An 11,721-nucleotide genomic window follows, 5' to 3' on the forward strand; every position below is an offset into this window, starting at 1 on the left:
TTTGTATGTGCATATTCAAGTGCACAAGATAGGCATGTGTGTATGAAAAATGCTAACGAATTAGGTGGAAGGAAAGAATAATGGTGAAATCTTAAGGCTGAAGAAACGAAAAAAGCATTTTGGGCACTGTTTGTATTGAAACCTGGTAGCACTAACTCCCATTGGTGAAAAGAAGTCATGGTCAGCTTTGAGAACATTGTGAGTTGGGCTGAGGAAATGTTCAGGTTCTATTTGGCAAGGACTAGAGGTTTCCTATAGTATTATGAAAGTTAATACTATGATTAACAGTCTACCACTGTTAGTTTTTTGTATATATGGTTGTTTCAGAGTGGTTCAAACAAGAAGTACAACCAGAAGTACTAGATCAATTTTTATTGAACTGTTATGGTTGCATTAACAGAAACTGGTAAGATTGAAAATATTTCTCCTCTCTTTTCCTTTTACACTTTGAAAAACTAGGGAGGATTTTTTTAAAAAACCAACCATATTTCCTATATCATTTCCCTTTCTGTGGGCTGAGACAGTTTTGAAATGTTGGTTGTCCTACCTGTAGCTCTCTCTCCGGCCTCCCAAGGTAATCCACACATACCATTACAGTTTCTGTGGTACTTTAAATATTTGTATATATACTTGAGAAGTTCTTCTATGATTTTGTTTTTAAGTCTTGAAATTATTCCATCTTTTTTGTGTTTTGATTTTGTAAGCCTTAAGTGTGTCTTAAATAAACACATAATTAAAGGTAAAAAATAAGTTAAAAATCATGCCAGTTGACTACTAAAGAACTGTAGCTTTAATTATTATGGTTATTGTTTCATTTTAAAATTAAAAAGTGATTTTCTTTGAGAGGCTTACTGTGCTTTTCATTACAGAGGCTATTATTGCATTCAAGTTCTTTAAATGTAGATCATAAAAGCTTTTATGAACATAATAATAGTCATGTTAAAATAAACCCAACTCCACATTTTTTCAAATGCTTCTTTTTTCTAGGAGTAAAACAGGTGTGTTTGTAATATCCAAAAAGAAAAAAGAAAGAAGAAAAAGAAAAAAAGCATACTGATAATATATTTTATTTATGTTTTCTAAGAATAGTTTTTAGTGGAAAAAAAAGGATTGTTATGTGCTTTCAAGTCATACATTCAATTATTTATTAGATTTTCATACACATTCATTACTTTACAAGGAACTCTAGGTGGCAAACATACTTGACACTCCTTCCTCCCCCTATTTATTTCATAACTACAACTACAACAACACAGAAAAGGAAGTGCAAGATCTATTTCACAGACATAAGCCAGGAAAAGCACCAGGCCCAGACAAGATAACTCCTTCTTGCTTAAAAGTCTGTGCTGACCAATTGGCCCCCATCTTCACCGAAATCTTTAATAAATCACTAGAGATGTGCTATCTTCCTTCTTGCTTCAAACGCTCCACTATCATCCCGGTGCCAAAGAAGCCTCCATCAAGAAACTGAATGACTGCAGACCAGTTGCTCTAACATCTGTAGTTATGAAAACCTTTGAAAGGCTAGTGATGTCCCACCTGAAAACCATCACGGATCCACTGTTTGATCCCCCTGCAATTTGCATACTGAGCAAATAGATCAAAAGATGATGCTGTTAATATGGTTCTGCACTACATCCTACAACATCTTGAATCTCCAAAGACCTATGCAAGGGTCCTCTTTGTAGACTTTAATTCAGAATTCAATACCATCATACTGGACATTCTTCTAACTAAACTAAATCAGCTAGTGGTACCTGAATACACTTGTAAGTGGATCATAACAGATCCTAATAGACAGGAAGCATCAGGTGAAGCTAAGCAGAATCACATCAGATACCTATACAATTAGCACAGCCCCAAAGGATGTGTGCTTTCTCCACTTCTTTTCTCTCTGTATACCAATGACTGCATCTCAAACGATCCATCTGTTAAACTATTGAAGTTTGCAGATGATATAACAGTGATTGGTCTCATTAGAGACAACATTGAATCCACATACAGACAGGAGGTTGAACAACTATCCTTGTGGTGTGACTGGAACAATCTGGAACTGAACACACTCAAAACTGTAGAAATGGTGTTAGACTTCAGGAGAAACCCTCCCATACTGTTACGTCTTACAATACTAGACAACACAGTATCAACAGTAGACACCTTCAAATTTCTAGGTTCTATCATATCTCAAGACCTAAAATGGACACCTAACATCAAAAACGTCATCAAAAAAGCACAACAAAGAATGTTCTTTCTGTGACAACTCAGAAAGCTCAAATTGCCCAAGGAGCTGCTGATACAGTTCTACAGAGGAATTATTTAGTCTGTCATCTGCATCTCTATAATTGTCTAGTTTGCTTCTGCAACCCAACAAGACAGACACAGACTTCAGAGAATAATTAGAACTACAGAAAAAACAGTTACTACCAACCTGCCTTCCATTGAGAACCTGTATACTGCACGAGTCAAAAAGAGGGCTGTAAAAATATTTACAGACTCCTTGCATCCTGGACACAAATTGTTTCAATTCCTACCCTCAAAACGACGCTATAGAGCACTGCACAACAAAAGACACAAAAGCTAGGCACAAGAACAGTTTTTTCCTAAACACCATCACTCTGCTAAACAAATAATTCCCTCAACACTGTCAAACTATTTACTAAGGCTGCATTACTATTACTATTAGTCTTCTCATCATTCCTATCACTCATCTCCTCCCACTTATGACTGCATGACTGTAACTTTGTTGCTTGTATCCTTACGATTTATATTTACACTGATTGTTTCCTAGTATGATTTGATTGCTTATTTGTACCCTATGACTATCATTAGGTATTGTACCTTATGATTCTTGACGAATGTATCTTGTCTTTTTATGTACACTGAGAGCATATGCACCGAAGACAAATTCCTTGTATGTCCAATCACACTTGGCCAATAAATAATTCTATTCTATTCTTTGAAGTGGGTTGAGCTGAGAGACAGTGAAAGTCCCAAAGTCACCCAGCCAGATTTTCATGCCTAAAGCAAGATTAGAACACATAGTTTCTAGACCAGCATTTTATTGACCATAAAGATGTTTTTTCCATGTCATCTGTCCCAGCCTGATTTTTCAGCTCTTCCAATGTCCACATCATCCCTTTATCTCTGGCCATTTTCTTGCTTGTTGTCCTCTTCTTCACTTTTGTTCTACCTTGGCCAGCAATAGAGACTTCTCTAGAGGTTTAGCTCTTCACATAATGAGTCTGAACTATGACAGGATTACCTTATACGGTTTGCAAATACAGTATATAACATTCTCTAGTTTTCACCAAAGGAAATTCTAAATAGTAGTTGATCACCTCAGATCTGGAAGCCTGGACAAAGTGCCACTGCAGCAGGAAATGCCATATAATTCTTCAAATGTATCAATCATAATATCCTTTTTTAAAAAAACATAAATGTACTTTTTGGAAAAGGTACAAAGAAGAGCAACTGAGATTATTCAAGGCCTGGAACTAAAACATATGAAGAAAGGTTGCAGGATTTGGGTTTGGCTAGTCTAGAGAAAAAAAGGACTAGCGGGGACATGATAGCAATATTCCAGTATTTGAGAAGCTGCCACAAAGAGCTTAACGTGACCTTAACGTGACCTTAACAATCTGCTAAAAGAATGCTAATGACCAGCTGTCTGCAAGGAGTATAAATCCTTCCATTTGCCACCATCCAGTCAGAGCTGAAGAAGCTTCTTGGATGAGAAGCGAAACATCTTCAAAGAAAAACCAGAAAGTCCAGTTGTTTCTTGAAAAAACCAGCTTTGGGTTATTTATTTCTAGAAAGTGGGTCCTCTTTTCACTTTAGAATAAAATACCTTGACTGATTTCCTTAACCAAAGCCCATTATATTCAGAAAACAGTGAAAAATGAAGCAACCATCATGGAGGTAAGTTTCAACCATTTAAGCCAGCGTTTCTCAGACTCAGCAACTTTAAAACATATGGACTTTCCCAGAATTCATCAGATAGCAAGTCCATGCATCTTAAAATTGCTAAGATTGAGAAATAGTCACTTAAACAGTATTTAGTCTAAGCAGCTTTAAGGAAGGTTCCCTGATACATGCTTCTAACTCCAAGTAGCTAACTTCTATCATTAACAATATTTCCTCCAAAAATGGTTCAATAAATATTAAAATGACTGTCATTTCCAACATTGAGGTTAAAATTGAAGTAATACAGATTTTTTTAAAAAAATTTACTAGACGTGCTTATCCAAATTGAATTCATAAATTCATAAACAGTTACATATCAACCTAAAATATGTCCAAACACTTAGCCACTCTGGGACTTTTACTACCCCTCCATTTAGAAGTAGTTTCTGCAGAAGGTGATGATGGAAACAGAGCTTCAGTTGATAGTATGTTAATATCCCATCCCATGTCATATTTTATTGGTTTGCCTATAAAGCTGTAAAATTATAAGGTGGTACTGTAATATTAATGAAGACTCTTTCATTTTTATTGGCTCATAAATATCATAAAGTAAATGTCAACATCAGATTTCAAAAACTATGAAGAAGCTAGTTCTAGAATTTTAAATACTAAACAGAGAATATGATTGACTACAGTATACCCACCAGAGGGACTAGATTTGTTTGATAATATACTGTATTGGGAAAATAAAGTATTTGCTGTCCACTACTATCATAAATTACAGGAGTTTTTTTGCTTTTATGCTGCTGTTTACTACTTATGTATAATTCCCCTCTGAAAGCGATTTCATCCCAGTTCAAAGATTTATTTTCTAGAAAGTGAAATAAATACAGTATAATAAAATTAATGGAAAAGGAACTGCAAGAATTGGTCTAATTATACAAAAAAATAAATTGCTACAAAAGCTAGGAAATACACAATGTTTAAGCTGTAAACTTTTGAGTACAGGAATATATCATGAGAATGTATATATGTAATTCTGTCCTTGTTTATCTGGGAATACCAGTTGTTATATTTCTATCCTGGGGTTGGTGAGGTATTATGGTTGGTCACATAGTCAGCCAGATGTTTACACTGGATTGACATTATCCACCTATGGAGTCCTTCCCAAGCACTTGGCAGAGGCAGATCTTATTGTCAGATAGTGTTAAGTGTATCTTTGAAGGATGCAAGCTGTTCCAAGAAAAGCTGCTTTTTGCAATTGACTAATAGTGATTTATCAATGCCAATGATATTCAAATAGTGCTTCAGTTGTTTTGGGATTGCACCCAAGGCACTACTGGCCCTATCTTTGCTATTTTTTCCCCTCACAACCATCCTATTTCTATTTGCAGGTCTTGGTGTTTTATTGTTTTCTTCAGTTCTTTTTCTTATCCAGGTACCACCACATACACCATATTTTTCTTATTTACAGTTCTTAAATAAGTTGTTATGTGCTTGTCTGTACTGAATTCTAAAATTCCAGAGCACTTTAGCGTTTTCATTTCCTATTACTTTGTCTGCTATGTGGTTCCACCAATTGTTGTTTGCAGACAAATGGTATTTCTTAAAGTTATTCTAATGTATCATTGTTGCTACTTTGTTATGGTGTTATCTGTAGTTTGTGTGTGTAATTGTCTTGCAACCACTAACTACATAGTCCACTGATTTTTCAGCTTCTTTACAGAGGCAGCCTTTGGTGTCTGTTGTTGGATTTTCAATTCTGGCTTTGTATTCATTTGTTCTTAAGGCTTGGCCTTCTGCAACTAGAATTAGCCCTTCTATCTCTTTCTTCAACTTTCCTGGTCTTAGACATTTCCAACTCTTGCTGTTATCTACTTTGGCTGCTATTTTAATGCACTGGCCATGTAATATTTTGCCTTGCCAGTTTTTTCAGTATTCAATAAGTCTCCATGATGAACCAGTTTTAGATGTTCTTCCAATGTCTCCCTTTTTATTCTTTAACTCTTTGTTGCAACAGTCCATGCTCAGCTATGCTCCTGATTAGAGTCTGTCAATGTCAGTGTGTGGATGAAGGGCATGATTCATTGCTATTATTTTCCTGGACTTGCTATCCAGGGCTTTTAGTTCTGTTTGAGTCCAGTCCACTATTCCAGTTATGTATCTAATGACTTGAATTACCCAGGTGTTAATTGCCTTAATGGTATTTCCTCTACTGAGTTTGGACTTCAAGATCTTCACTGCCATGATGTATACACTACTAGCCTTCTTCTTGACTTTAGCATGTTTGAAGTTGTGATCTTGAAGGATGCCAGATATCTGTAATTTTTCTTCATCTGGATCTTTGTTGTTGTTTCCATAGGGTATCTTAATTCCTTCAGTTTCCACTATTTCCCCTCCCCCCCAGTTGATGGTTTGGGTGACACATTAATCCAGTCCAAATCCACTTCAGTACATTGGCCGTTAAATCGGACAATGTCAAGCAATGCTTTAATTTCAGATAGTGCTTTTCTATCCAGCTTCAGATCATCCATGTAGCGGAGATGAGATAGTCTGGCAGATATTTTTATGTTTGATAGTCATGGCCTGACTTGTTCAGTATTGCTGACAGAGGAATCAATGGAATGACAAACTGTAGTGGTGATAGTGAGTCTCCTTGAAAGATTCCTCTCTTGATATTAACCTCTCCCAGTCAATATTGAACACAGAGACTCAAGTAGTAAAATATACCAAATTTAGCAAAATGTTGTAGCTAACGGTTATGTCCCATGTAGCTTTTCACTAGTACTATGTTTTGTAAACAAATTTGTAATTTATATCAGTGTATTGAAGCATGCATTTAGATGAATTTCTCCAAGACATCAATCAAACAATCAGTTTTGTTTTTTGTTCTTTTAAAATCCAAGATAGGCATATTCTATCCAGACTTACTAAGGCAATAAATATATACATACATTTAGGTATTATGCTTAAATGCAGAGTTTTTTATTATTATTGTTGTGTTATGCAATAATAGTGCATTTATGCAGAATTTTAGAAATGGCATAATATTTCATGAATATATTGCAGCCTTCTTAAACCTGGTGTTCTTCACAAATTGAAATTACATCTACTGCAAATCTTTAGTGTCATCTTCTGACTTAGTAAGTATATGTACAATAAGATAATGTTTTATTTTTACATAAGAATGCATACAAATTTTAAATATTTATGACTGTAAAATCTTTGTACACTTGAAGTAAAATACTATATTCTTTCTATATAAATAGAAGCTTCCTCTTCTCTTTGTTCTCTCCTTCCTGATTTTCACATTCTGATATTCATATCTTCACCTTTCATCTGTTTCTAGGGTTTTCACAGTTAAAATGACTCAAAGGAAAGTATGCATTTTTCTTCCACAATGAAGCAATCACTGCATGATGTTGCTTTATACTGTGAACATAATTCTGTTGTGATTCTTGCTCATAAATTATGGCTCAATTACAAATTTACAAGTCTTTTCTGAAAATGTAGAACCTATTGTACTATTTCCAGGAGCAAACTGTGAGTAAAATTAAAATACTGCTGTGACAAAACAGGAAAACTGATCACGTCACTGAGATAAATGTTGTCCTACTTCAAAAATTGTAAAAATGGCTCTTCCTGATATAAGAAGTTGAATGTTGACCTTTTGTATTTTATTTATATTGATTTTATATATATATATATATATATATATATATATATATATATATATATATATCACATATGTGTGTATATATGTGTGTGTGTGTATGTATGTATATGTAGATATGTGTGTGTGTCTCTCTCTGTGTATATGTGTGTGTGTATGTATATATGTGTGTGTATGTATGTATGTATGTATGACTATGTATGTCTATGTATATATGTGTGTATATATATGTATATATGTTTATGTATGTATATGTATATGTCTCTCTCTCTCTCTCTGTATGTATGTATGTATGTATATGTGTGTGTGTGTGTGTCTGTCTGTCTATGTGTAATTGCTTTCATCTCAATTGATACTGCCTTGTATTTTATAATTGGTGCTCTGAATTTCCCTCTCAATCTGATCTTCTACATTTAGATTAAATTATAATTAACCACGATGTTCTAACACTGATAAACTCATTAAAATTATCTTTACCAACCACAGAAATATTTAGATCTAATGCTCAGTTTCTCCTTTGGGATGTGTAGCTTGTACCACTCATTGGAAAGCTTTTACACGAAATGCTTTTAAGATAAACCATATGGCTAATGCTGATTTTCATTGATCTTTTTTCAGGATGTTCATGCTGTTTTTTTAATAGTTAATATGATTCATGGATTTTTTTTAAAATAATGGTCTTTCTCTGGGTTCCCAACTGTGTGCGTTGATGACAAACACATATACGGCATACAGTTTACCCTAATGAACAGAAAATCTGGGGTTTTCAAAGAAAAACATTTTTTTCCCATTTGGATGGTTAAAAAGAAAAATCCCCAAATCAAAATTGTGTAAAACTTTTAATAGAAAAAGCAAAGTATCCCAACAAAATGGATGCTTCTAAATTTTCTATGTGATATAAAAATTAAAAAAAGAAGAAGAAACAGCAAACCACCCATAGACTATGTTGTGGCTCTCTATCCAGGAGGTATCAGCGTGAATATATTCTTTTTCTTCTTCTTTTTTGCCTAATTACATGTTTGGTTATTGCCAACATGCTTCCATAGGAAATATCAATCTTAGTCTAAAAGAAATAGAAATGGTTTCTTAACCTTAATAGTTAGGTCGTTCCACAATTTCATTCATTTGAGAAACAGAATTCTGATGATTCTTGTGAAATGAATTAAAACAGAATAAAATAAATATAACTTCATTAGTAAGCAGGAAAATGTAAAGATAGAACCTATGCATCCTGGTTTATATCAAATAGCAAAGGAAGATACATTTTATTTATGGTTTTACACACACACACACCCCCCCCAAAATGAGGGACACCACATCCATAAAATCAGATAGCTACTTAGCTTTTAATCTAATATATAAAATGGGCTACATTGTGATAGTCAGTGTTTCATTTTTATAGAACTGAATAGAACAAAGATAATGTGTTTTGAGCATGTCTCTCCAAGCAACATAAATACATTCAATACATATAAACAAAGACAATGCTTTTCTATTGGACTGAAGGTTGCTTCCAATTGGTTTTGAGTTAATTCATACAAAGTTGACTGTTCAATTTTGAATATCAAAAAAGTATATAGATACTCAGCACACTTTTTAAGCATTTTAACCATTGACAGATGCTTATGTTTTGTTTTTGTTTTTTGCTAAGAAAAACTTCGTGATACATTATTATCTCTTGAACCTGTTGAATTGAAGTCATAAAAACAGAACATGAAAAAAAAAAAAAGAACCTAGAAAAATTATCTGGTCAATACTAGAAATTACGCAAGACAGGCATCAAGTATGGATAATGACTTTTAAAAAGCGATTTACTATTTATAATTTTCAAAGGGCAATAAATCAACATCTTTCTCTCTTTTCTCTCTCTGACTGTTTTTATAATAGATTCCTTGACTGAAGTATATATTTTGTGCTCTATCTTCTCTGAATAGCTTTTCTTTCATGGCACTGCCATTAAAAGAAGAAAAACTTGAGTTACCCTCCGAATCATCTTTTCTGTAATTTATTGTTAAATTAATGAAAAGGAGATCGTGAATGCATTACAATATCTGGCTTCCATATTAGATCTTATAATGTTCCCTAGGACATTCATTATTTTGATAATTGACTCTAGAATCAGTATACTTAATCTTCAGTCTTTGAATATTTGTCCTTCCTTCCTTCCTTCCTTCCCTCCCTCCCTCCCTCCCTCCCTCCCTCCCTCCCTCCCTCTCTCCCTCCGTCCTTCCTGATTTTTTGGCCAATTAACAGGACATATACATTAGGAAAGAAGTATTTTGAGCTATTAGGATTAAAGTGCTAGAGTTCCTACCTGAAAACAAAGGTCATAGGATGTTTCACAAGTCACTATTGCTCAACTTTTTCAATTCGATGAGATATGAGTGTCATGGGAATGAAATAAAGTTTCATATTTATGAAACATGTATATGCTTTCTAACCAGTGTTCTTTATATGTAGGAAACATAAAACAAAAGAGAAATTATCAGCATTAGAAGTGAATTACATCCCACTTTATTGATTAAAATAATTTATCTGAAAAGAATTTAACATGCTGAAATATTGTTATATTTAGAACTAGAGAGAGTGAAATGATGCGTAGGGAGCAAGACTTCAGTTTCTAGGATGGGGATTCAAGAGGATAAGAGAAAGAAAAAGAAAGCCTCCATGATTTCACACATATCTATTTTCCAGGGTTAAGCTTTGCAACTGCAGAGGTCTACAGAAATGTCAATGTTTTTTGTAGTTTATTTTGAAGATAAAACTCTTATCTGAAAAATATTTATGTTTAGCATAATCATGAAACCTGTCTCCACGGTTTTTCTTTTCGAGTGGGAAACCATATAAGTAAATTATGTAATGGAAGAGAGCTATCTGTTCCTTAACAGTTGTTTTTGCTACTCAAGATGTTTCCTTTCAGCTCACAGCTTTACTAAGCTACTGATTTCCTTTGATTCTAGTGATACAGCCCTCTAGTCGTGATAAAAGATAATCCTAACATTATTTTTGTCAGCTTTATCTTTCTCTGTGTAACTACCTGAAAACATTTCACAGTTCTGGTGAGATACACTAATGGAGCAGAAGGTTTATCCGGTGATGTGGCCAGCCTAAGGAATGATGATTTAATTGACAAAATCTATATACCAATTGTTAGTTACAAATGAAATAGACTTGATTCACATCAAATCTACTTTTCTCTCACTGTGTTACCGGTGCTTGACTTTGATGCCTTAATGTCGCTAGACAAGAGGTGAGCTGCACTTCTGGAGCTCTCTTGAGCCTCAGCAGACTCATGTTATCAAAGAGAGTATTTTATGAAAGGGATATTGAGTTCTTGGTTGTAAAGAAGAAAATCTAATTAAACCCTGATAAAGTGCTTGTCACTCTCCCCATGGCAGAAAGCCACCATGTCTGACTTTTTCTGAACCTACAAGATTGAGTTAAGGATTGGTGACACAAAAGGTCAGCGTGAGAAGTCTAAGGGCAGAGAGACACAAATGCTTCCTGAGCTTGAAAGGTGGCAAATTCATTATGCGGTCCTGTGTGATTCTGAAAACAGTTGATGGGGAAGGGGTTTTTTGCCCACTGTCTGTTTCACCCAAATAATCGCCCAGTCATCAGTATCATGGAGTATTGTATTAAAAGCTGACTTTACATATAATTTAATAGTTGTCCTTAGATTAACAAATTGACCATTCTCTGCTTTTAGTGAGAAAGAGGAGGTGAATTCATTTTCCTCACTTCTTTTTTTTCACGGAATTCATTTATCAAGAGGGGAGAAATATATAGCTTTATCCCTTTTGCATTTCACATAGACATTTTTCCCTGCAGTTGAAAGTCAAACTTTGACTCAAAGCATTTAAGGTTCAAGCCTTAACACTTGTTAAAATGCTACTTAGCATCAGGAAAAAAATGCTACTTAAAAAAAAAATGAAAAAAATGAAAAAATAAAAATGGTGACAGACCCAGACGAGAGAGAGAGAGAGAGAGAGAGAGAGAGAGAGAGAGAGAGAGAGAGAGAGAGAGAGAGAGAGAGAGAGAGAGAGAGAGAGAGAGAGAGAGAGAGAGAAAGCTATTCTTTGCAACCACCTTAGATGTCCATTAACAACCTTGGGTAGTGTGAACATCTATTGCACGAAAAATAA

Source organism: Pantherophis guttatus, chromosome 2 (genome assembly GCF_059756535.1).
Source record: "Pantherophis guttatus breed Tessera chromosome 2, ASM5975653v1, whole genome shotgun sequence".
Taxonomy (NCBI): domain Eukaryota; kingdom Metazoa; phylum Chordata; class Lepidosauria; order Squamata; family Colubridae; genus Pantherophis; species Pantherophis guttatus.